The following is a 26,471-nucleotide window of genomic DNA, read 5'->3' on the forward strand; positions in this document are numbered from 1 at the left end:
AAGGTTTCTCCAGAATGAGGTAACATGTCGAGGGTTACACTTAGGAGAGTTGGTAAAGTATAGACTTAAATGAATCCTAGGGTTGATGTGTAGCTGATCTATGGGGATACTATCTGTAAGATTACTCCCTCCAAATTTTGATGAGGTAAAGATGTAGGAACCTCCCCTTCAGTCTCTTGTAATCACCCCCCCTTTCAGAATGGAAAAAGATCTTGTTTGACCTTGTTTTGGTCTAGAGAGAGAATTTGTTCTAGAGAGAGAATTTATTCTAGAGAGAGGTAATACAGTTTTGAGATATTTTTGGATACAAAGTTACTCTTTCATTTAAAGATTAATTCCCCTAAAATAGAAATTTATAAAGAGTTTTCCAATGTGCATTAGAAATTACTTGAATATGTGCAATGGACACCTTACCCTACGGGTACCTATTCTGAGAAAATTTTGGATTAAGGTCCAAAGAGTGTTCTAATGGGCCTATGAGATTAATCCAAGTGTTTGGATAGTAAAAATGCACAAAGAAAAGAAAATCTACAAAAAATGAGTAAATTTTCACATAAGATGAAGAGTTGACTAGTACTTAAGTATTATAAAAATGTGAATTGACTAGTACTTAAGTATTATAAAAATGTGAATTTTGACACCTTAGGACAGAGAGAACCCCACTTTCAAGAGGTACCTAGAAATCACATCAAAGGGGTCATTTTTTTTATTCAAAAAATACATGAGGTGGCTAGATATTTGATCTCTCATCTCTCCTCTTCTAAACTAGATCAAAAGGTGGCCATAACTAGTCTAAATCTTGTCCAAATTGGCCCAAACTGAAGCTGGAAGCCTCTAGATCCTAGTTGGGCTTGGTTGGTGGCCTCCCTCACCTATAAATAGAATCCCATTCCTTTGTATTTTCATCTTAGTGTATTTCCATGCTAGTGTAATTCTCATTTTAGTGAAATTCCTTCATCCCTCTTCCTTGCCTCTCCATAGTGAAGCTTTGGTGCTTCACTAAACCTCTTCTTCTCTTGAAGATTACCCTCTTCTCTTGGTGGCCAAGCCTCTTCCTTGAGGGCTACACATCTCCTTAAAGAATCAAGCCAAAATCAAGGGTAAGTCTAAACAATGATGTTTACTCTCTTCTTTAGATGTTAATCTTCTTCTTGCTTCACTAAACCTCTTCTTCTCTTGAAGATTACCCTCTTCTCTTGGTGGCCAAGCCTCTTCCTTGAGGGCTACACATCTCCTTAAGGAATCAAGCCAAAATCAAGGGTAAGTCTAAACAATGATGTTTACTCTCTTCTTTAGATGTTAATCTTCTTCCCAACCTCTCTACATGCTTGGGAAGCATTTTATCTCATGGTTTCTTCTTAAAACCATGCCCTTCTTGATTTATGTTATTGTCTAGATGAAGTAATTTTTATGTTTATGCATAAATTAAATTTTATATTAAAAGTGGAATTTTGAGCATTCTCATTTCATAGAAAATGCGGGGAAGCTATGGCAAAAATTTTATCATTAGAAAGTGAATTTAAATTTATGCATAATAAATTTTATGCTAAAAGTGGAGTTTTGAGCATTGTTCAATTGCCACAAAAATAAAGAAGGTTATGCACAAAGTTTTCTAGATTCATTCAATTTATGGGAAATAATGTGAAATGATATGAAATGATGTGGAATGATGTGGAATGATGTGAAATGACATGGAATGATGTGCAATGATGTGCAATGATGTGTAGTGATGTGGAATGATGTGGAATGATGTGAAATAATAAGAAATGATGTGGAATGATGAGAAATGATGTGGATGATGAGAAATGAGGAATGATGAGGAATGATGAGGAATGATGTGAAATGATGAGGAATGATGTGAAATGATGAGGAATGGTATGGAAAGATGGGAATTTCGTTTGGAAAATGTATTTGCATGTGAAACCTGTTTTTTTTTAAAGATTGTTTTACATTAAGAATGCTGGGGGGAAGCATTTTGACTATCTTATGGAAAGAGGTCATGGACCTAAGCGGAAAATATTGTAACAACAACCAGACAGAGAGTCAAAGAAGGACATCTCGCATGGCAAGGTCGGCCAAGGTCTTAACCAGCCTTGGTTCGATTACAATGGTGAGCTTTCGGTAGTACGGTGGATGAGGGGCCAACGAAGCAGCCTATGAGTGAAGTGTTAGGTCACCATCGAGAAGGATCCTAGAGGGTGCTGACCATACGGTGCTCAGGCTCTAGGTCAACCAGGATACCCACACGTGCATCAAGAAAGAAATGAAACATTGATTTGGAGTTGTTATTCTAAACACGGGCATGGATCTGGTTGGTTGACCTTGTTGGTCTCTTCAACGGATAAGTCCATGGCTCCTTTGTGGTAAACTGGATCTCCTTGGTTGATCTAGCTGATCTTCAATCAACGGAGAGTCCATATGGATTTTATGGATAAAAGAGATCATACTCTTGGGTACTATGAGTTAGGAACCATGAAACGACCCTTGAGTAAAGTACTAGGTGAGCTTAGAGGGATTGACTAGGTGGTGGACGCTCTGGTTGCCAATGATGCCATAGGTACGCCGAGGAAGGTATGCATGGAATTTGGATTTTATGGTTGGAAATTGGAAAAGTTGGAACTTGGACCCTAGGATTATGATGGAAACACTGTGGTTTTATTGCAATTTTGTCTTGAAAATAGTTGAAAATGAGAAAAGGCAATTTCATATTGGGTGTGTAAGTGGTGTGTCTATTTAATAGTTTGGCATGAGTGCTAGCTAGGGGGCTTGGGAACTCTTTTCCCTAGTACCCGAGACAAAACATAACCGAATTTTTAAAAGAGGGATCCCACCAATACAGTGGTTGGGCAGTTGGCTAATCCATGGGATTGGATGGGGTTAGGTTGGATCGGTGGATTCCTACAATAAAATTCAATTCTATTCAAAGGTATGATAACTGAAGTAAGTCACGGGATAATTCTTGTTCTATGGGAAAGAATCAACGGCTTTGCCTCATTGAGGGAAAAAAAGCATTGGTCTCTATGAACCAAGTGCAAGTTCCTCCTTTGAATCAGCCATGTGAACCGCGGGTTTGGTCAGAATACAAAGGATAGTTAAGGCTCTTGACTACGTTAGAAGAAATCCTAGAGGAATCGCCTATGCTTTCTCGGCGAGGAAAGTTTTTCTGGAAGAGCCACCAGACTAGTCCCTTGCCCAGACATTCGTGGGTGAGGCCCTGAGTGGGAAGCTTTGCCCTGTGCATGAGGTTTCTATTTCCACTGCTAGCACTCTAGAGTTCGCGATGTGCAGAGAAGGAAGGGGTCTCACACTATCTATTGAGTGTTATAATTGAGAATGTAAATATTTCGATTTTTCCTAATATGCAACCATGTTATCTTCGTGTTTAAAAACCCATTTTTCTGGTGTGTGAATTTTTTTTGAAAACTAGGGTTTCATGTAATGATTACATTGGACACTATAAATGACCACCCTCTCTCTTTTTTTCCATTTTGTACAAGATTTTTGAGAGAACACAAGCACTCAACTCCTCATGGGCACAATCATTGATTCCAAAATCGCACGGTACTTATTCTCTATCGAGGTCCCCATCCAACCTGATGAGGATGCCCTCTCAGCCCAAGAGCTAGAAGTCAGGGATTTGTACAACCTTGCCGCCCAGATCAAAAAATTTATTTTTGCATGTAGCATCTAGAGGGCTCAGTTTTCCATGTTGACGACAGGAGGCTACGTAATGACCCCTCCATACCACAAGCAGACCTCACGAGGGCGTTGTGATTTGCTAGGAACATTGCAAAGCACTGGCAGTCTATGGTGCAAATTCTGTTGGAGTTTTTGGAGTCCCCCTTGGTTTCAAGGACTCTGAAGTCATGCGTCATTACCAATTTTGTTAGGTTGATATACTGCCCTTGCTAGGTTTGATTGGTAGCAAGGAAGCTTTGTAATATCTTCAAATATAGTTTTTTTGATGACTTGAATTGTTTCCCAAAGATTTACGTTGCTTTGTTATACTTGAAGAAGTATCAAGATGATAATTTTTGAAATATGACATGCTTAGTATTCCACATATTCATGTGTTTTGATGCTTTGTGAATAAGTGTCCAGAAGGGTGTAAAAATTCAGTGTGCAATTTGGCCGAAAAGGCTAATTTCGCACCCTTCCAGACCAATAAAATATTTCCTCGATTTTATCAATAGTCTCCAGTGAACGCTTATTCGAATGATGCCCCATGCATTTAGCATGCGTATGATTTGTTTACACACGTGAGTGACGTCTTAAAAATAGGCCTTTTTTGGGTTATTGCAATGATGGCATTTTCTTGTATAAATAAAGGTCGACCTCTATTTTTGCCCATTCTTTACTAGTGAAGGCATTCCCATCCTTACCCTCTTAGCTCTCCTCACCATGGCGTGGACAAAGAAAATAGTGAAGAAGATGAGCGAAGAACGACATGCCCATTGAGGGACAACACAAACAAAAATTTTGAGCATTAAAACTACAAACTCAAGAAAAAATTGACAGAGCAAGCCAGCTCATCCCGGCCAAAAGAACAGGTAAAGTTGGTGGATTAGGGCATAGAAGATAGCACCAACATTGACTGCGGGGAGCCTACATGGGCACACATGGAGATTTCCAACCACCCAGCCGCCCGTAGGGGGAAAGACCTTGCCACACGTCAACACGCAACATTAAGAGTAGCAAGGGGAGCAAGAGCAAGAGCAAGAGGAAGAAGCACTGACCCCAAAAATAAACAGAAGGAAGTTGACCTATTACAGGTCTCGCCCCTTACAACCACGTCCCGCCAATCATCTTCCTCGTGGCCCCACCCGCGGAGACGCTCAGTGTGCAGGGCATTCTAGGAGATATGGCACTACTAGAAGTTCGTAGAGCTTCTCCTCCGGAGGGCACCTTTCTCACGAACATGCAAAGAAATTTTATGGCAATACAAGATGGAATGTCGGATGCAGCTCATTGTCCTTAAGGCCTTGCAAGAAGCCGCTGAAGCATATCTTGTTAATCTATTTGATGACACCAACTTATGCACCATCCATGCAAAGCACGTCACCATCCATGCAAAGCAATTCACCATAATGGTAAAGGATATACAATTGGCCCATCGTATTCACAGAGAAAAGGGGAACAAAAAATGATGTATCTTAATTTTTGATGTATATGAATTTTTGATGTGTATTATATCTTCTTTTTGTATATTTTATTGTCTATTTGATTTAATCGTGTAATATATCTTCCATCACATTTCAATAAAGGGCTAGAAGGGAATGAAAAAGGCCCATTCAGGCCACGTGCAATGGCCATTTTTGCACCCTTTAGGCCCACATGGTTTTTAATTGTAAGATGTATCAATCTAGGATAAACTATCATCGTCGCTTGCGAAGGGAATGGGGTGGGAAAATGCTCTGTATACGGGCACCTCCTCATGCCATTTTCATGATGGCCAGAGGGGTGCAAAAAATGCTATGTATGAGGGCCATTTTCATGATGGCCAGAGGGGTGCAAAAATGCTATGTATGAGGGCCTCATATAGGCCATTTCTGCACCCCTCTGGCCCTCCTAAAATATTTTGTAAAATTTTTCCTAAAATTTGAAGGTTTGTATGAATATTAAAACTCAAATCCCTTAAAATCGGACATAGATCAAAATTGCGATTAGGATGGAGATATCATGGAATTAAGATGCTCTATAGGCAACCCAATACATCATGAAGTTGGTCTTCTTAAATGGTATTTTCGCAAAGTGAAGAATGCAAGGGAAGGAAGATGATGTAAATACAAGACATGATTGATTTTAAACCTTCAAAATTAGAATGCATGTAATTTTTGATTTCCTTTGTAAAATTAAGGTAAATTAGAGATCAAAAGGGATGGCCTTGCTCTTGTAGATTGCAGTACGTCTTCATGTGGTTCTTAATATCTTTTTGCATACTCACTGATTACCAAACAAAAGTTATTTTTTTAATTTCTACCATTTTCTCTAATTAATTAGGGGCTAAATAAGTTATTCTCATTCTAGTGGAGAGTGTAAAGCTATCAAAATTGTGATGGCCAGAGGGGTGTGAAAATGCTATGTACGGGGGCCTCATACAGGCCATTTTCGCACCCCTCTGGCCCTTATAAAACTTTTTGTAGTTTTTTCCCTAAAATTTGAAGACACACCATTCTATATGATTAATTAGGGGCTAAAGAAGTTATTCTCATTCTAGTAGAGAGCGTAAAGCTATCAAAATTTTGATGGCCAGAGGGGTGCAAAAATGCTGTGTGTACGGGGGTCTCGTATAGGCCATTTTTGCACCCCTTGGCCCTTCTAGAATATTTTGTAGTTTTTTTTCTAAAGTTTGAAGACACACCATTTTATATGATTAATTAGGGGCTTTATTCTCATTCTAGTGGAGGGCGTAAAGCTATCAAAATCGTGATGGCCAAAGGGGTGCAAAAAAGTTATGTACGGGGGCCTCATGTAGGCCATTTTCACACCCCTCTGGCCCTTCTAAAATTTTTGTAAATTTTTCCCTAAAATTTGAACGTTTATTTGTGGCCATGTCGTCAAGGGAAAACACGTTTATTTCACTTGAAAACCAACTAAAATTAAATGGCAAATATTTTCACATTACAAATCAAACACATGTACTTAAAAGCATATTTCTACATTGTATTGATATAAAAAGTTACATATGGGATTTGGGAATACTTTTTATAAGTGAGGTTCATCGCTTCTTAGCTATTGGGAGCTCACTGGTTAGAATGGCAGTGGCAATTTCTCGAGAGGTGAGTCATGGCCAAGCGACTTAGCAATTCCTAATTGGCAAGCACCTTGCTTCTATATCCGCTCCCAAAAGTGGTCAAGGAATTTTTAACTAGGATTGCAAAACTGACCGATTAGCCAATAGTGGCCACATAGAGTTGCTTTGAGGATGTCTTCAATGCAAAAAGGGGGAAGCTGGCATCCGCCGATGTGCATTCTTTGTGAATAATCACAAAGTCATTGGGTGGGAGGTGTCCGATGTATGTAGTGGGTAAGAGCCGGATATGGACCTGCAGTAGATCGTGTTCCCCCGCATAGCAAAACTATCCATCTCTAGCACCCTCTCTTTCTTATCATCTTCATCTACATCAGCCTTTCTTTCCAAGTCAATGTTGGACTTGGATTCATCGATATTATGTGTTGGAGTTGGTGTCCAAGGCCCAATTGCACGGGATACACTTTGTTGCACTGATTGAAACTCCTCCTCCTTGACATTTTCCTGCTCTACATTCCTATTTGCCTTCAAAGCAATCACCACTGTCTCCTCCATCGAGTCTGTGACTGGGAGGAGGTTCTCCTTCATGTTACCTATGTTGGAGTTGTCGAATGGGAACTATACCTTCACCTTGAGCATGCTCAAACACTCATCCATGCAGAGGCCACATGACTTTTCAATATCATGCACAGAAAAATGAAAAGCTTTCCCCCTACCACAACCGGACATATAGAGAGTCAATCTCTATCTTAGGAAGGGGGAAGAGTCATCTTCATCTTCAATTGTGGTGCCCCTTTTATTGGCCTCTTGAAAGTGGCACAGATTTTCTGTGAGCACCAGCGCACCGCCTAGAAATTGTTTTGCGAGACGATCAGGCTTTCATTGACACCTGTGTGCATTGCACTTTGAGGCTCTTCCTTGTCGTGGATGAATCCGCTAAGGCACAGTTGTGGCATTCGACCTCCTCTTCCTCCTCTCCTTCTTCTGAAAGGAAGAAAAAAAGTAGGCCAGCCATGATAGGAAGCGATGGCCAATGGCACTTCTGTTGAGATTTTGTACTTGCTTCCTGTCAAGCTCTAGGAAGTGTCCAGATTTCATAGCCATTTCTTCAAATCTTTTGATTCGCTTTTGGAAGGGCCTTTCGTTGTGGTTGATGTACTCTAGGAGATTAGAGGGCACCCACAATCTGTCATCGATGGGGACAAAGAGATAGAGTGTGGCTTGATGTGGGTGTCCATGTAAGATAACGTGTCCACAAATAATTCTTCATGGAGGCGGAGTGTGGACATCCAATCGATCTCATGATTGAGTGAACATTACATGCAAGTGTGTGGCCTTTGGAAACTTGCTCTCACAGAGGAAGTCCATGAAGCATTCATAAGGCAGCCATGTGCTCTGAAGCTCGAGAGTGGAGGTGGCTTGTGCTATTGAGAATGAGTGAAAAATGACACATAAGGCCTTCAAAGTACTATTTATACAAGATAGTGGCCATTTCACACTGGACCCAAAAAAAATGTTAATTTTTTAAAAGATGAAACCACCTCTTCAAGAAACCTGACAACATATTTTAAATACCAAAGTATCTCAGAAAATATTTTTTTATACAAAACTCTGGTAAAGGGATATTACAAAATTGTTTCAGTGGATACTCATAGCTTAGATTATTTGAACCAAGGTGACATCATCTAGCCCCCCAATCCATGGACACCTTGGTGTTTGCTTCCATCCTCCTTCCAACCTATCCAAACACCCAACACAGTAAGTGACTCCAGAAAGGGGTGAGCAAATACAGAGGTTTAAATGTCAAACAATCCTTACCTTCCTATCTTACACACTGAAGCAAGCATTATTGATTCCCTCAAATCCCAAAATGCATAGGTGATCACGGTCGTTTAAAAGGCTCCAATGCTTACTTGCTTGGAGAATCTCTACCCCCACATTATGTAGGCCTATAGAGAGATATATAGGTTCTAGAATCTCCTCTTGAGCTTGTAAGGGTATCCATGCACCCTTCTTCCTCATCCATCGCTCCGTAACAAAAATGAGTACACAAAGTGGTACGAGATCACAAGAATCAAAGAGAGACACTGGAATGCACTACATTGCACCTAAAATTCTCTCCTTTGTGCTCCCCCTCCACAATGTCCCACCCCTGGCCAACTTTGTCCACACATACTTGATCTACTACCGCTAGATCCCTTGCCAGTTCCAAGGATGGATCATTATGTAACTGCTCTAAGCATTTATTGAGAAAAGATATATGGGATGACTGAGCTTATTGCTTCTATAATGCCGGTCATAGGAATGATCTAGATGTACATATAGCTAGGAAGCCAATTTTGGGCCCCCAATTGTAAATGGGTGGCCAACTATTGTAAAAAGTTATCTCATGTATATAAATGATTTTACGGACTATAAAAAGACACAATCCCATTTGTCACAATTGAGCCTCTCTCTCTCTCTCTCTCTCTCTCTCTCTCTCTCTCATGTATATAAAAAGTTAGCTCATGTATATAAATGATTTTATGGAATATAAAAAGACACAATCCCATTTGTCACAACTGAGTCTCTCTCTCTCTCTCTCTCTCTCTCTCTCTCTCTCTCTTGTTTATGGTTGCATGCTTGTGTTTGTGAATGATTTCTTGCTTCATTATGGTGTATGCATGGAGTGGATGGTGTTAGTCTAAGCTTCTCTTCTCTTCTCCCTTCTCTTGTCTTCCTCTCAAGATCCCTTCTCTTGTCTTCCTCTCAAGATCTCTCTTGCATGCACATTGGCAGGTAGAGCTTTCCATACCTCCTTTATTCCTTGCTCATTACTACCTAGCTTGTGGATCTCCATTTGAGTGACACAAGTGGAGGTGGAGTGAGCCCCTAGAGGCCTCACATAGGGGAGTTAACCCTCATTAAGGTTGCCTAAATTCAAGTCTCTGAATCGACCCTTGCATGAAATCATTCTCTTCTTCTTTCCCTCTCTTGTGCAAGGTAGTATGTTTTGGTTAACAACGTTTGCACATCACCCACACATGCTCCCTGACTTGTGAATGCTTATTCTCAAGTTAAACAAGGACTTGGCTAGCACTTTCCCATCTCATCTAGCCATCCAAGTTTTCTCATCTAGCCACACATGCACCCAAGTGGGAATGCACATTCTCATCATCTTATATGGCCATGCATGTTCTCATCTCATCTAGTCATGCATGCACCCAAGTGGGAGTGCACATTTGCAAATCACACGGGGCCTTAAAAAAACATTTGCAAATCACACGGGGCCTTAAAAAAACTAAAATCCAACAAAATCAAGAATTTACATGCACACAAAATGAAGAGTTTTTAGACTCAATCCCCCATTAGAGAAGAGTGGTAATAAAAATAATATGTGATGGGGCCCACCGTTTGCAAGTTTTTTTGAAGATTTGAGCCATTATCTTTGCAATGAAAGTGTTGTTACATAGCTTAACTTTATCACCTTCTAGCACTCTAATTGTTTTGTCCCCACCATGACAATATGTTCTCCTTCTAATTCCATGACAATATGTTCTCCTTCTAATTGTTTTGTCCATGACAATATGTTCTCCTTCTAATTCCTTTATCTTAGTAGTTACCTCATCATCCTGTTCTTATATCTCTTTGATTGTTTGTTGACTCAATAGAAAATATTCTCTTCTTGTAACCTTCTTTGTGCTTCACCTAGAGCTAATAAGTGTAGCCTTTTAATATCTAAGAAGACCATTAAGTCCATCACCCAAGCACTTGATAGAGGATCTATTGGGTAAATCCTACCACATGTCCAAAGATCAATGCTCTTCATATTTTGTGTCCACATGATTTCTAAGTTATCTGTGTAGATTTAACTACCTCTAGTACTATGAAGGCTTGAATACTCATGGTCAAGATCTACATGCAACCTAAATTTGGGAGGTTTGTTAGAGACAACTTGGAGAGGCATTCTGCAGAGTAAGGGAAAGGAGAATCCTAAGAGAGAAGCCTCATGGGAAGAAAAATGACATGATGAAAATTATCACGGGAGTATGCAAAATGCAAGGAAGAGAAGTGGTGTGAGGAAAAGCCTTAAATGAGTGATATTGGTGATGTGCAGATTAAGGAGGAGATGAATCACATGAGAAAACATAGGGAAGTGTGTAGATTGCAAGGAAGAGAAGTTACACGAGGAAAAACCTTGGTGAGTGATAAAGGTGATGTAGATAAGAGTAGAGATAGACATATAGCATGAGTGTGAGAGCATGCATGAGAGAGAGAAGTGGAGAAAGAGCAATAGAAGAGGGGCAGTACGTTCCTACGTCTCTGACAGGGGAAATTTGAAAATTATTGTTCCTACATCTTTGACATGGGAAATTTGAAAATTATCCTCTCATTAAGAAAAGGTCAAAAAATATTCCTTGCATAAATGTTCATAATGAGAAAAATAACTAAAACTTGAACCATCATATACGGCCCAAAATCCCACAACTACAATTGACAAAGCTGTTAGACTCTAGCGCATGTATGTACTTAGCCGAAAGAAAACCATGCATGCTCCCTGACTTTTGAAAGCACGTTGATAAGTCAAATAGGGACTTGTCTATACACATCCCAATATCATCTAGGAACATGTTTGTACATCACCATGCATGTTCCTTGGCTTGTAAAAGTATGTTCGTAATTCAAATAGGGACCTAGCCATTGCTGGGAAAGTTTATGGACTTCAAAGCTTTTGCAGAGAAGCAATATGGCTCTTGGATAAAATGTTTGAGGACAGATGGAGGTGGTGAGTACACCTCACATGCTTTTGAGAATTTCTTGAGAAAGCATGGCATAAGAAGGTAGCTAACTTGTACGTACACACCTCAGCAAAAATGGTGTTGCTGATGAGAGGAAAAATAGAGTCATTTGATGTGGCTAGGGCAATGCTCAATGAAAAGAGCATGCCAGACTATTATTGGGCAGAAGCATATGCCACAGCGGTGTATGTACTTAATAAGAAACCCACAGTAGCCATACATGGAAGTACGCCAGAGATGCATCTTACAGGTTTTAGGCCAGACATTGGACACCTCAAAGTGTTTGATAGCATAGCTTATGTGCATGTGCCAAATGAGAGAAGGAAGAAGTTGGATCCTAAGGTAGAAAAGTGCATTTTTGTTGGATATGCACAGGATCGCAAGGCATATAAATGTTACAATCCACAAACTAGGCAAGTGGTTATCTCACGGGATGTGGTGTTTGATAAACTTGCTAGTTGGTACAAAGCAAAGGATGAGGGTGTCATTGATTTCATTGATGCTAATGTGCATGTGAACTGCCACAAGCAAGTTCTATTTCTATGTCTGGGCCAGTAGAGTCTGAGAGTAGCACTATACATCCATGGTCAGGACGCTTGAGACATGAGAGTGTATATATGACCTATTTGGTGAAGCATGTGGAACCTACATGCTATATAGAAGCTATTGGGAAGCATGTATGGGAGAAGGCAATGGATGTTGAGATAGATGCATTGGTCCATAATAATGAAACTTGGGATTTGGTTGCCTTACCACAAGGCAAAAATGTCATTGGTTGCAAATGGGTTTATAAGGTGAAATGCAAATCAGATGGTTCCTTTGAGCGCCATAAAGCGCGGTTGCTAGCTAAGGGTTATGCACAAACCCAAGGCTTGGACTATGATGAAACATTTAGTCCAGTTGCAAAGATGGGAACAGTGAGAGCAGTCATTGCTATGGCTGCAGCAAATGGTTGGAGAATGCATCAAATGGATGTGAAAAATGCATTTCTAAATGGTGATTTACAAGAGAAAGTTTATATGGCATAGCCAGAAGGATATGTACACCCGAGGTACCCCACTCTGGATTTCAGGTTTCTTCAAGCAGATTCTTCACTCTATGTGAAGAAAAAAGATCATGGGATTGTCTTGCTTGTCATCTATGTAGATGACTTGATTGTCATAGGAGATCATGCTACAGATGTTATGCATGTCAAGAAGGCATTGAGTGGGCAGTTTGATATGAAAGACGGGTGAATTTAGATATTTTCTTGGGATTGAAGTGATCAAAGACCATGTAGGGACATGGTTAGAGCAATGCCAATATGCATTGGATATGTTGGCAAAATATGGGATGACAGGGTGTAAGCCAATGAGTACACCTTTGGAGTAGAATGTGAAGCTGCGGGCTGATTTTGGTGAAGAGTTGGATGATCCATCTATGTATAAAAAGATGGTTGGTAGTCTTATTTACATGACTATCACACGACTGATCGGATCTCAGTTATGCTGTGGAGCTAGTAAGCCAATTTATGCAAAGCCCCAGAAAACCTCATTTGGATGCAGTGAGACGCATTGTGTGCTATGTAAAGACCATTGCACATTATGGTCTTCTTTATGATCATAGTAAAGGCTTGGATGTACATGGCTACATAGACGTAGATTGGGCAGGTAGCTCGTATGATAGGAGGTCTACTAGTGGTTATGCCTTTACATTTGGAAGTACAGTGGTGAGTTGGAGCAATAAGAAGCAACCTATTGTTGCTTTATCTAGTACAGAGGCTAAACACAGCCATTGCTACATGTGAAGGAGTATGGTTAAAGAGTCTCTTGGCTGATTTGGGTGAGCCTATTGATGGCAAGGTTGTCATTCATTGTGACAACATGAGCAGCATACAGCCAAGAATCCAGTTTTTCATGTGCGGACCAAACATATAGAGATCCACTATCATTTTTTCAGAGAGAAAGTGTTGGATGGTACAGTGGATTACAGTATGTGAAGACTGAAGAGCAGGTGGCCGACATCTTTACAAAGCCACTTAGCAGGGAGAAGTTTGAGTACTTCCGTACTATGTTGGGAGTACATGGGATGAGCTTGAGGGGGAGTGTTGAGAGCTTTAATAGCCCAAGATCATCTACATCTTCATCTATGGCACTACATCATGAGCTTGAGAGGGGTTGTTGAGATTCAAGCTCGATGTCAGCTTGTGTCAGCTGCACTATGTGTTGGCACGTTAGATAGTAACATGTGTGACATAAATGACTGTGTCCAGCTGGTCATAGTGTGTGGACATTAGCTAGGGTTATTTGTGTGTGGACACAACACAAGTAGTGTGTTGTAGATTATGGATTATGGCTTTATGCATTGTGTGGAGATGGGATATGGCTTCTCTCTATTGTAATACATTAGGGTTTGCTCCTCTGTGTGTGTCTCCTCTCCCTCTACCTATTTTTTATCAGTTTTTAAGCCTTGTTTTTTCCAACCCCTTTGAAACCAGTTTATGGGTTGGAAGGGTTTATAACCACCACTGGTTGACAACCAGTTTATAAATTGAGAGTATGACAAATGGCAAAACTGGCTACCAACTTGTTGATAAGCGGTTTATAGATTGAGAGTATGACAAATGGCAATTGGTTGAAGACAAGTTTATAAGAGAAGGGGCACTTGAAAGGGTTCTAGACTATTGGTTTGAGTTTGCTGACAACCGGTTTATATGTTTGGAGCATGACAATAGGTTTTCAATCACTAGATTGTCACCCACTATAATAGCTTGGAAGCACTACAAATGGCTTTCAACCAGTTTCAAACCGGATGGCATATAGCAAGTGCTTAAAGGTGGTATTACCAGCATTGCTAATCAAATAAAACCAGTTAAAGAGTATAGGTTGCTGCCTTTGTTTTTAAGCATGGCATGACCAAGTGGTATCCTTAACACCATTTTTTTGGCTTCTTTGAGTATGGCCTAGCTACAACCAACTCCAATGCACTTGCCTTTGACACATACATAAGAGTAGAAAAATGCATGGTACACATGCTTTCAAGGTAATATAAACAAACGAATAACAGACTGGTCCGCTCCAAACTCGAGGCCACACCTTGGGAAACTTTTTGTCAATTAGCATACTATCCTCATGTAGAATAATATTTGGTGGTTGTGGAATGATCATCGTGCTAGAGTTCTCTAACTTCACACCCATCATGAAAGCTGTACTAGCACCTGCTTTCTCCACAGCATCATAGGCTTGTGGTCTAAGTCAGCCTATAAACACAGACAAAGAGACAATGAACATCGCATGGACTTTCTTCATATACAGAAAACAAATATACATACCTTTGCTTTTTCTAGAGCTTCTCTAATGACACAAAGTTTATCTTGAAGCTGTCCCTCTGCTTGTTCTTGTGCATCAGTGGGCATGTTATTTGATGGAGGCATTATGGTGTGGTATTCAATTGCACCTTCAATGCGATGCAAGCTGCACTTTGCCTCCTCTACCCTCATTGTCTCTGTACGAAGAGCCAACAATGGAGCTTCTTTGCTGCACTTGATCTTTAGTAAAATGTCATCCACCAATGTCTGCACCTGACCTGAGACCTCCACCTTTGCCTCATATAGGCTACCCTATGTGAAAAGATGCAGGGGGGAAGAGAGCTTGAGCTCTTGCAAGCACACACACACACTCACAAAACCCTAATAGAGAACACACAAGGTGAGAGGCTGAAAATCTTCTCCTTCTCTACTCAACACTCAACACACCATATACAAGAATAAGAGTACACACAATATGAAAGGTACTCAACCAAATACATACACGGGTTCTCTATAGTGTGAACCCGACTAAATGAGCTGGCGCTATAACTATGCCAGTCTCTAGAGTGGCTGTCACACAGCCTGTCATCCCACTGGCCGCATATCACCCAAGATCTCACCAACCATGCCAGTGGTGTAAGTGCGGGGCCTATCCCCCAGGCGGGTCATCAGTGTCCACCGCCTCACTAGAGCTCGATATCTCAACACTCCCCCTCGAGCTCAACTCCATCTCATGTACACCAAGCGAAGCCCTGAATCTGCGGAGCTTCTCTGTACCCAATGCTTTGGTGAAGATGTCAGCTACCTGATCCTCTGTGCTGACATAAACAAGATCAAGGTCTCCTGCCAAGATCTTCTCTCTGACGAAGTGGTAGTGGACCTCTATGTGCTTCGTACGAGCATGAAAGACTGGGTTCCTGGCCAACTGTATACTACTAATGTTGTCACAGAAAATGACAACTTGTCTATCCACTGATAGACCCAAATCTGCAAGTAGCTTTCTCAACCAAGCTACCTCACATGCTGCCATAGCAGCTCCTCTGTACTCGGCCTCTGTACTCGATAGAGCAACCGTAGGCTGTTTCTTGCTGCTCCAAGTCACAGCAGCACTCCCCAAAGAAAACATGAATCCACTGGTAGATCTTCTGTCTGAGATACTACCAGCCCAATCAGCATCTGTGTACCCATGTACACATATCTCTGTCCCAGTCTCATAGAATAGTCCACACTGTAAAGTAGACTTCACATACCTCAGTATGCGTCTCACAGCATCCAAATGCGGTTTTCGTGGAACCTGCATAAACTGACTCACCAACCCAACAGCATAGCTCAAATCTGGTCTGGTGATCGTCATGTAGATCAAACTTCCTACTATGCTCCTGTACATAGTAGGATCCTCCAAGATCTCTCCTGAATCTGCACTCAACTTGCCATTCTGATCTAATGGCACAGAAATAGGCTTACAGCCTGTCATACCATACTTGGACAACATGTCCAAGCCATACTGTCTCTGCAGTAATCCAGTACCATGTGGTGACCTAATCACCTCAATGCCCAAGAAATATCTGAGCTCCCCCAGATCCTTCATCTCAAACTTCTGTCTAAGCAGGATCTTTACATCAAAGATCTCTGCATCATGGTCCCCCGTAATGATCAAGTCATCTACATAGATGACAACAAGCACAACCCCTCTATCACCATGTCTCACATACAATGAGAAATCTGCATTGGCTACATGAAAGCCAATAGTGACAAGATATTCAGAAATCTTGTCAGACCATGCTCTTGGTGCTTGATTTAAGCCATACAAGGCTTTCTTCAACCTGCAAACATGCTCGGGGTGATCCACATCCTCATAACCAGGTGGCTGCAACATATACACCTCTTCTTGCAAATCCCCATGCAAGAATGCATTCTTTACATCCATCTGATGTAAAGACCATTGCTTTGACGCAGCCACTGCTATCACAACTCTCACCGTTGCCATCTTGGCAACTGGGCTGAAAGTTTCCTCATAATCAATCCCATATGTCTGTGCATATCCTTTGGCTACCAATCTAGCCTTGTACCTGTTTATGCTTCCATCACTGTTATGTTTAACTTTGTACACCCACTTGCATCCAATGGCTTTCTTGCCTTCTGGCAATTGCACTAAATCCCAAGTTTCATTTCCATATAGTGCATCCATCTCCTCATCCATAGCTTTCTCCCAACACACATTTCCAATAGCCTCATCAATGCATGTGGGCTCAACAACCTGCACAACCTTTGCCATATATGCATAGTGATGTGCCACATAACCATCATAGGTAAATCTCTGCACAGGATTTCTCACTCTCCCAGATCTTCGCAGCTTCTCATTCATGGCTTCCATAGCCTTCTTTACACCAGGTGTTCTCATAGCTGGGATCCCAAGCTCCTCATCAAGGCTCATATCTGAGCCACTAGACTCTCCATCAACATGAGAATGCCCTGCAGAAATGTCAGGCATACCAAGGGGCTCAACCACTTTCTCTTTTCCTTTACGTGATGTAGTAATCACATTTGCAGGGCTGGTATTATGACGCAGCCTGCCACTCCATGGTCTATCAACAGACCCACTAGATGAGGACTCTCCTGGTCCACTCAAAGACTGTGATTGCTGACCTGCATTCTGTGCAACCACACTTCCACTCAAATCAGCCCCAACAGCTTCTTTTCCAGCAGCATACCAGCTGCTCATCTCATCAAATACAACATCCCTGCTTACCCTCAACTCACGTGTAGCAGGGTTATAACACCTGTATCCCTTTTGCTCAAGGGAATATCCAATAAACACACATTTTTCAGCTTTCGGATCCAGCTTAGTTCTCAGCTCATCTGGCACATGCACATATGCAATGCATCCAAAGACTTTCAGATGAGATAAATCTGGTTTTCTGCCAGTAAACCTCTCCTCTGGAGTTACATCATGTATGGCTGCAGTTGGAGTCCTGTTCATGATGTATACTGCTGTAGAAACAGCCTCAGCCCAATAGCTATGCGGCATATTTTTCTCTTCCATCAATGCCCGCGCAATCTCAGCAATGTGCCTGTTTTTCCGCTCAGCAACTCCATTTTGCTGCGGAGTGTATCTGCATGTATACTGTCTCCGAATTCCATTCTTCTTCAAAAATTCAGAGAACTCATTGGAGAAGTATTCTCCCCCTCCATCTGACCTTAGGCACTTGACATATTTTCCTGTTTGCTTTTCAACCAAAACTCTGAAATTCTGAAAGTGAGTGAAAACCTCACTCTTCTCCTTCATGAAATATACCCACACTTTCCTTGTGTGGTCATCAATGAAAGTGACATAGTACCTGCAGCCTCCCATAGACACGGTCTTCGTAGGACCCCATACATCTGAATGCACAACATCTAGTGCATTTCTGCTCACATATCTGTTACGTGGAAACACATGCTTTGTTTGCTTCCCAAATTGGCATGCTTCACAGATTTTATGCATACCTTCCACTTTAAATTTTGGCAGCCCTGTCACAATTCCTTTTGTCTGCATAGACTTCAATCTCTGCACATTCACATGACCAATCCTTTTATGCCATATGTCTGTGTCTGCAACAACTCCTGAACCATTTGCAAACATTGCAGCACTCATTTCAGGCATGTCTACATCCAACGTAAACATTCTGCCCACTCTGTTGCCTTTTGCAACCAACCTGCACTTGTCTTTAAAGTCTTCGACATAACACCCATCAGGGTTAAACCGAACCTGCAAACCCTGCTCAATCATCTGGCCAACTGAAACCAGATTCTTTGTTATGTTCGGTACATGAAGTACATCTGCAAGGTACTTCACTTTGCCATCCTGCATAGATAATGGCACATCTCCAACGTGGGCAATTGGATGAGCAGTGTCATCCCCTGTTTCCACAAAACCTGGTCTTTCCGGGTTCTTCATCTCCTTGAACCACTCCCCATGACTCGTCATGTGGTTCGAAGCGCCTGAATCCACATACCATACATTATCTTTTTGTGCTGCATCAACATTTTCAGACATGGCATTCACAACATGCTGCATAACAAACAACCTTTCATTATCCTCATTATTTCTGCTTGAGGATGCATAGTTGTTTTGCTGCACTTTCCCATTTTGCATGTCAGCCTGCTTCTTATAACATTCTGACTGCACATGTCCAGGCTTACCACAATAATAGCATTCACGTGCATCATTATATTGCCTTTGCCAATTTCCACGGCCTCTTTGACTCCCCCTGCCTCTGAATTTGCCTCTTCCACCTGCGTGTTGTTGTTGTTGTTGATTCTGGGACTGTTGTTGTTGCTGCTGCTGCTGGCCATAATTCTGATTACCTGTTCGGCCACCTCCTTGACCGCGTCCACGGCCTCCTCTACCTCGTCCTCTTCCTGAACTCGTGTAGAAGGCCTGTTGCTCTGAACTGTTTTTGCTTTGTGAAGTCTGTTGGTCTTCACCCAAGTTCTTCTCTTCGATAATCAGCATAGACACCAAATCTGTAAAGTTGGGAATGTTTTCCCGAGTTTGAATAGACGTCTTAAACGCCTTGTATTGTGGCCCGAGACCACGTAGACAGACTTCCACCTTGTCATCATCATCTACTGATACACCAATAGATGCAAGGGATTCCACAATACCCTTTATCTTCAGCGCATAGTCATTCACAGACATGCTCTTTTTCTCCACAGTATGAAGTTCATTCTTCAACTGTATCTTACGTGCCTTGGTGTTTGTTTCATAAAGCTTTACCAAGGTGTCCCACGCCTCCTTGGGAGACTTGGCATCCTGAATGTGCCCAATCATGGTGTCCTGTATACTAATGGAAAGCCAATACATAACCTTCCTGGCTCCTTGGTTCCAGTCTTTAAACTCTTTCACATCTGCAGCAGTCGGATTTATATCCGGTATCTCCGGTGCCTCTTCATGCTCACCTTCTATGTAGTCCCAATAACCTTTTCCCATCAGGAAATTTGTCAACCTAAACCTCCAGGCATGGAAGTTATTCTTATCCAGCTTCTCAGCCACAATCTGTGTTATGCCATCATTAGACATCTTGCCAAACACACAATTTTACCAGAACCTGCACTCTGGTTTTTCTGCACAAATGCTGTATTTTCTGCACAGCGGTACTGCAGTACTCTCAAATGTCACAACCAGTGACTTCAATGCACATACATACACCCAATGGCAACTGTAGACCTCTTTGCAGCACCCACAGTGTCTGCACAGTCAATCTGTCTTCCTGCAGTTCTTAAAACAGAGTTCTGCAGAGAATCGATGACTTACCCGCAGTGCTCGAAATCGCCTGCTTTCTGAAAAACGGAGGTCCAGACGCGCCCGAAACGCGTTTTCGGCCCGGAAAATACAGTCCGAAGGACTACATAGTTGCCCTGTAGCTTCACTCCCGCGAAGAAAGCTCCTCAATCGGAGATCGTTTGCCGGTGCCTCCCGTAGAGCTCCCGACAAGGGTGTAGTCACCAACACAATAGGGAAGAGTAGTTGAAGCTCTTACCCTCGTACCGCTTCCTGTGGTTCTCTTGCTTGCAGCTCAGCCCTTAGCACGAACCAGGCTCTGATACCATGAAAAGATGCAGGGGGGAAGAGAGCTTGAGCTCTTGCAAGCACACACACACACTCACAAAACCCTAATAGAGAACACACAAGGTGAGAGGCTGAAAATCTTCTCCTTCTCTACTCAACACTCAACACACCATATACAAGAATAAGAGTACACACAATATGAAAGGTACTCAACCAAATACATACACGGGTTCTCTATAGTGTGAACCCGACTAAATGAGCTGGCGCTATAACTATGCCAGTCTCTAGAGTGGCTGTCACACAGCCTGTCATCCCACTGGCCGCATATCACCCAAGATCTCACCAACCATGCCAGTGGTGTAAGTGCGGGGCCTATCCCCCAGGCGGGTCATCAGTGTCCACCGCCTCACTAGAGCTCGATATCTCAACACTATGCCTACAGAGTGCATGCGTCCTGAGATAGTGTTACACCATAGCTCATAGACGACATCGACTGTACAACTGCCTCGCACATCCACACTGAGTTTTTTTTTTTGTGTAATCTACACGTGTCTTCTTAACAACCTTCTTAGCAAATACGGCCCAATTCATAGCACCGGTTTTTGCAGACTTGGTAGACGTAGCCTTGGGAAAATTGAAGGCCCATAGAACAGTTTGAGGGTGTAGTTTGGTAAAAATTTTTATATAATGTATACAAGGGTACGTAGTAATCCTGCTTTGTCGTTCGCAACATCACCTTCTTGTCTTTCTCAGGGAGCTTTGAAAACACTCTTAGCCAATGCTTTAGTGGCACCTCATTAGGAGTCAGATGCCTGGAATCCTCCCCTCAAGATTGAGACCATACACTTTGAAAAAATCCTCTTCAGTCCTACAAAATTCTTTAAATGGCTCTATCTCTAACCTTGGGTGGTGAAACTTGGTGGGTGCCCACTTTTGGCATGCAGAAAACATTGGTTAGATGCAAACACACTCCCTTTGTCTCTTATATATTGAGCTCAAGACCACCAACATCTATGGAGCTCGATTAGCAAGTTGGTGAGTGATGAGAGAGAGAGAGAGAGAGAGAAAGAGACAGAGAGAGAGAGAGGGGCCACCTTTGTGTCTTCGCCCTGCCCTTCGAGTTAGCTATCACCAAAGACGCATACATGTTCTCAAGCCACTAGCCGCTATCAATGGGGGAGAGGAAGAGGGAAGACATCTGTTGACTCTAAGTTTTTTGAATGAGACTGTGCACGTAGAGAATGCATACAAAAAATAATAATTGCCCCGCCACTTTCAGTTATCCCCCCCTCTATCTTTTCACTTATGTACATTTTCTTTTCTTATTTTTAAAATATTTTCATTTTTTTTCCAATTCAAAGTTCATTTCCAAGTTGCAAACCACAACCCAAAAACCGTTATTTCTACTGGTCCAAATTGTACTACCTTACCATGCATCCACCCCTTAAGATCCCCTCCAAGATGCCAATCAATGTCAAAGCTCCCTAAACCATCAACATCCAGCTTCTCACCCCCTATTTGTGACTTTATCACATCACTAACCCAAGGCAAACTCTCAAAGACCCATGATAGCACCTCTTGTGTCTCCTTTTGGGAACCTCAAATGCTCCTAACCACCATATATCTTTCTCTGATTAAACATTGAACGATGGTTTAGTGTGTGCAATATTGTCGTTCCCTTGCTCTTGAAAATCAATTATGATCTCTCCCTCATCATCGGGCCCTTCTGCAAACAGTGGTAGAGTAGATGGAGATTTAAAGGTTGCCGCCACCATAGCATGGTTCATGAGTGTGACACTCATTCTCTCTTGCCTTCTTCCCTTCACAATTTGGCACTCATCCAACTTCAGCATGCAGGAGACCTTGGAACCTATAAAACATGGAAAAATCAAACAAAATTTTAAGTCATTCCCTGTATAAATGAGCACAGACCTAATGTGCTCAAGGCTACTTATGTTACTTACATCCAGAAGGCAACCCATGGAACAATATCATTGCCTTTTGTAGCTTTTGCATTTCAACAAAAATATTATTGAACTCATTGAATTCTAAGGAAACATTACCATCTGCAGTCTTCTTCTTTCCCCATGCTGCAATGGTAAGTGTATCGTTGATGTGGTAGAAATCCCCAATCCTTCATTTTACATCTTCATTGCTCACTCCCTTTGCTAGACGAACCCTCTTTGGTGGCAGGAAAAGGTTGTGCGTGATACCTTTCTTATGAAGGGTGTCTCCTAGCAATTGATGAAGAGCTTTATAGCCCTTCGTGCTAATGCCTATCTCATCGCATGCATTTGCAACATCAACATTGTGCTGATACTTTGGAAAACCTCTTGTATTGTAAGATTCCTCCTCGGGCTGAATATTGATTAAACCTCTACTTCAATCCCTTGTAATCATTCTATGTTTCTGAATGCAAGAAAATATTATTTTTTCTTGTTTTGCCTAGTGAGATAAAAATTTCTAGAGAGTGGTAAATCAATATTGGGATATTTTTGGATAAATAAATTCTACAAATATCAAAAAAATGTTTCCTTGAAACAAAAAATCAAAATAGATTTTCCAAGGTACAATTGGAATTAATAAAAATTGATTTAGAAGACCTTAGCCTGAGGGTCAAGATTTTTGAAAAAAAATTGATTATGGTCCAATTAAGGTTCCTATGGACCAATAAGATTAATCCAAGTGTTGGGACAAGATAAATCCAAAGAATAAAAGAAGACACCCAAAAATGAGTAAATGCCCTTATAAGATGAAGAGTTGACTAAGTACTAGGTTTATTAGTTAAAAATTTTGAAGTAAAAATGAGATATTTTGGAGTAATCATTCTTTTTTGACACATGGGTAAGGAAAAGGAGGCCCTTCAAGGAGGCGCCTATTTCACATGTGTGTATGAGTTTTAAACTAAAAAATAATAGGATTTTTTCGCTCCTCTCTCCTAAATCAAACCAAATAAAAAAGGGAGCCAAACTAGTCCAAGTTCAGCCAAACTGAAGCTGGAAAATTCTAGAACTCAATTGGACTCGGTTAGTGGCCTCCCGTACCTATAAATAGACCCTCATTCTTTTGTATTCTCATCTGTGAACTAAACTATGCCGGTATTACTCTAAGTTAAGCTTATTTTCTATTATCCTCTACAAATTGAAGAGATTGGAGCTTCTCTCTCTCTTCAATCTTTCTTGGAGACTCCAACAACATACCAAACCAATTGATTGGTTGGGGGCCTCTACTGTGATCAAAGAATCAAGTAATTTAGAAGGTAAAGTGTGGATTATTGTCTTCTTTTTCTTAAATCTCCAAATGTTTCTCTTCTCAACCCCTCCCAAGCTTGAGAAGCATTAATTTGAATGGCTTTTGAATACTATTGAAGTTCTTTAATGTATTGTAATGAAGAAACACATAAATTTCCATTTATGCTTAATTTATAGTGGTTTTTAAGCATTTCTCTCTTCCCCCAAAGAATGGTCATTCCTATTCCTATTCTAAATTCAAATGAAGATTCTCATGAAGCATTTCTCTAATCTAAAAATAATTTCTATGCTTGTCTAATTGGAGGCCAAAATAATGGCTTCTTAATACGTTTATGCTATCTAATTTATGGTAAAATTAAGAATGAATCCATAATTGGATAATCATCCAATTAGTTGTTATTCTAATCACATGAATAATTCTAAACTTTATTCTTTCAAATTTATTGAGAATTATCAGTAATAGCAACGGAGATATGGCAAGATTTTTGAAAAATAAGCACATAAATAATTTTCATTTATATTATGAAAAGAGGACTTCCTAGGTATGCTCAGATAGCGTCCCCTTTGACTAACCTTCTCAAGAAAAGTACACTTTTTCAGTGGATTGCAATGTGTCAGAGTGCCTTTGACAAGCTAAAGACAGCCTTAGTAACCAACCCTGTTCTTAAATTGCTAGATTTTACCAAACACTTTGAGGTAGTTCAGTGATGCCAGTGGATTTGCCTTAGGCGGTGCTCTAATGTAGGAAGGTCATGCAGTGGCCTATGAATCTAGAAAACTCAAAACACATGAGAGGAATTATGCCGTCCATGACTTGGAGTTACTCTCAATAGTGTATGCTCTGAAGTTGTGGAGATATTATCTTTTGGGACAAAGGTTCACCTTGATTTTGACAGATCATCAAAGTCTGAAGTGGATCTTCACCCCAAGGGATCTCAACATGCGTCAAAGAAGATGGATGCAGACCCTGCAGGAATTTGATTTTGAAATAAAGTATCGATCGGGGAAAGAAAATGTGGTTGCAGATGCGCTCAGCAAAAAAGCCTCCTTGCTTTTGCAATACCAGTTGTGTCAAATCCATTGATCAATGAAGAAAAGGATAAAATCTTGCAGGACAAATTCTTTGCCCCTATTGCTACCCTTCTTCTGATGCAGGAAAGCAAGACTCCTTAAGAAATGAGTCAAGTTCTTGGATACAAACTGGATGAAGGATGCATGTATTATAATAGTCGGCTATGTATCCCCAATGATGAGGGAATAAAGGGAAGAATTGTGAGAGAAGCCCATGATAGCCTGATAGCTGGACATCCCAGGTTTATAAAAACCTATATGTCTGTGAAGAAAAGCCTCTTCTGGCCAGGACTAAAAAAGGATGTACTTGATCATGTGCGGAAATGCTTGATGTGCCAAAGAGTCAAGAAAGAGAGAGTCAAGATGCCAGGAAAACTGCAGCCTCTAGACATTCCACAGATGAAGTGGGAATGCATCAGTATGGACTTTGTCTAGATTACCTTCAGTGCAATCAGGTTACAACTCCATTTTTGTAGTAGTTGACAGGCTGACCAAAGTTGCCCATCTAATTCCAGTGAAAGAAATATACTTTACAGTGGATGTTGCCAGAGTTTTCCTTAAGGAGATCTTCAGATTGCATGGTTTACCCAGGAGGATAGTAAGTGACCGAGATCCCAAATTCACATCAAATTCTGGACTGCATTCTTTGAAGTAGTAGGAACTTTCTTAGATCTCAGCACAGCCTATCACCCCGAAACAGATGGCCAGACGAAAAGGGTCAATGAAGTAATTAAAGATATCCTTCGGTCATGCCAGCAGGGAACCCAAGAAGTGGTTAAGTCATCTGCATTTGGTCGAATTCACTTATAATGCTTCTTATCATCGAAGCATTGGGATGAGTCCTTTCAAAGCTTTGTATGGACAAGATTGCCTTACACCATTGACTTGGTCTGATCCATTGATCATGTAAGATCCCTGACCCCACTGCACAACAAATTTGGGGGTGCTAGCAGCGGAAGTAGCACTTCTTGCATGGGGCAGGGTCCCACACTCGGGGCCTCACCCACGGAAATCTAGACAAGAGACTAATCCATTGGTTCTTCCAAAACCAAACTTGGAAAAAACTTCCCTTGCCCGGAAAGCACGGGCGATTCCTCCAGGATAACTTTTCTCTAACGTAGTCAGAAGCCTGAACTAATTGAACTGATCTGACCAAACCCATAAGTCCCATAATCAGATTAGGGAAAAGATTGTACTTGGATCATAGAGACCATTGCTTTTTTTCTCATTGAGAGGCAGAGCCGTTGATTCTTTTCCATAGAACAATTTTATCCAGGATTTACCTCATCTATCATACTATACAGAAATTGAGTCTCGATTTACGAATCCATCAGTCCAACCTAACCCCATCTATCGTACTATACAAAAATTGAGTCTCGATTTACGGATCCATCAGTCCCATGGGTTAGCCAACCACCCAACCACTGTAGTGATGGGATCCAATTAGGATTTTGGTTAGGTTTTGTCCTAGGTACCAGGGAAAAGAGTTCCAGGCCCCCTAGCCGGATATTCATGCAAACATAAAACTAGTCACACCACTTACACACCCAATATGAACTTGCCTTTTTCACACATTCAACAATCTTTAAAACAATCATTTAATGAAACCATAGTGTTACTGATCATAATCCTCTAATTATCCAGTTGAATCCTAATTTCCAATTCCTTCATTCATCGGTGTACCTATGGCATCATTGGCAACCAGAACGCTAACCACTTGTTCACTCAGGGGCCTTTTCAATAGTTCCTAGCTCATAGTACCTTGCAAGATTCCTCCCCAGCC

This window comes from Cibotium barometz, chromosome 38, assembly GCF_041138505.1.
Source record: "Cibotium barometz isolate CiBa-2024 chromosome 38, ASM4113850v1, whole genome shotgun sequence".
In the NCBI taxonomy this organism is placed as follows: domain Eukaryota; kingdom Viridiplantae; phylum Streptophyta; class Polypodiopsida; order Cyatheales; family Cibotiaceae; genus Cibotium; species Cibotium barometz.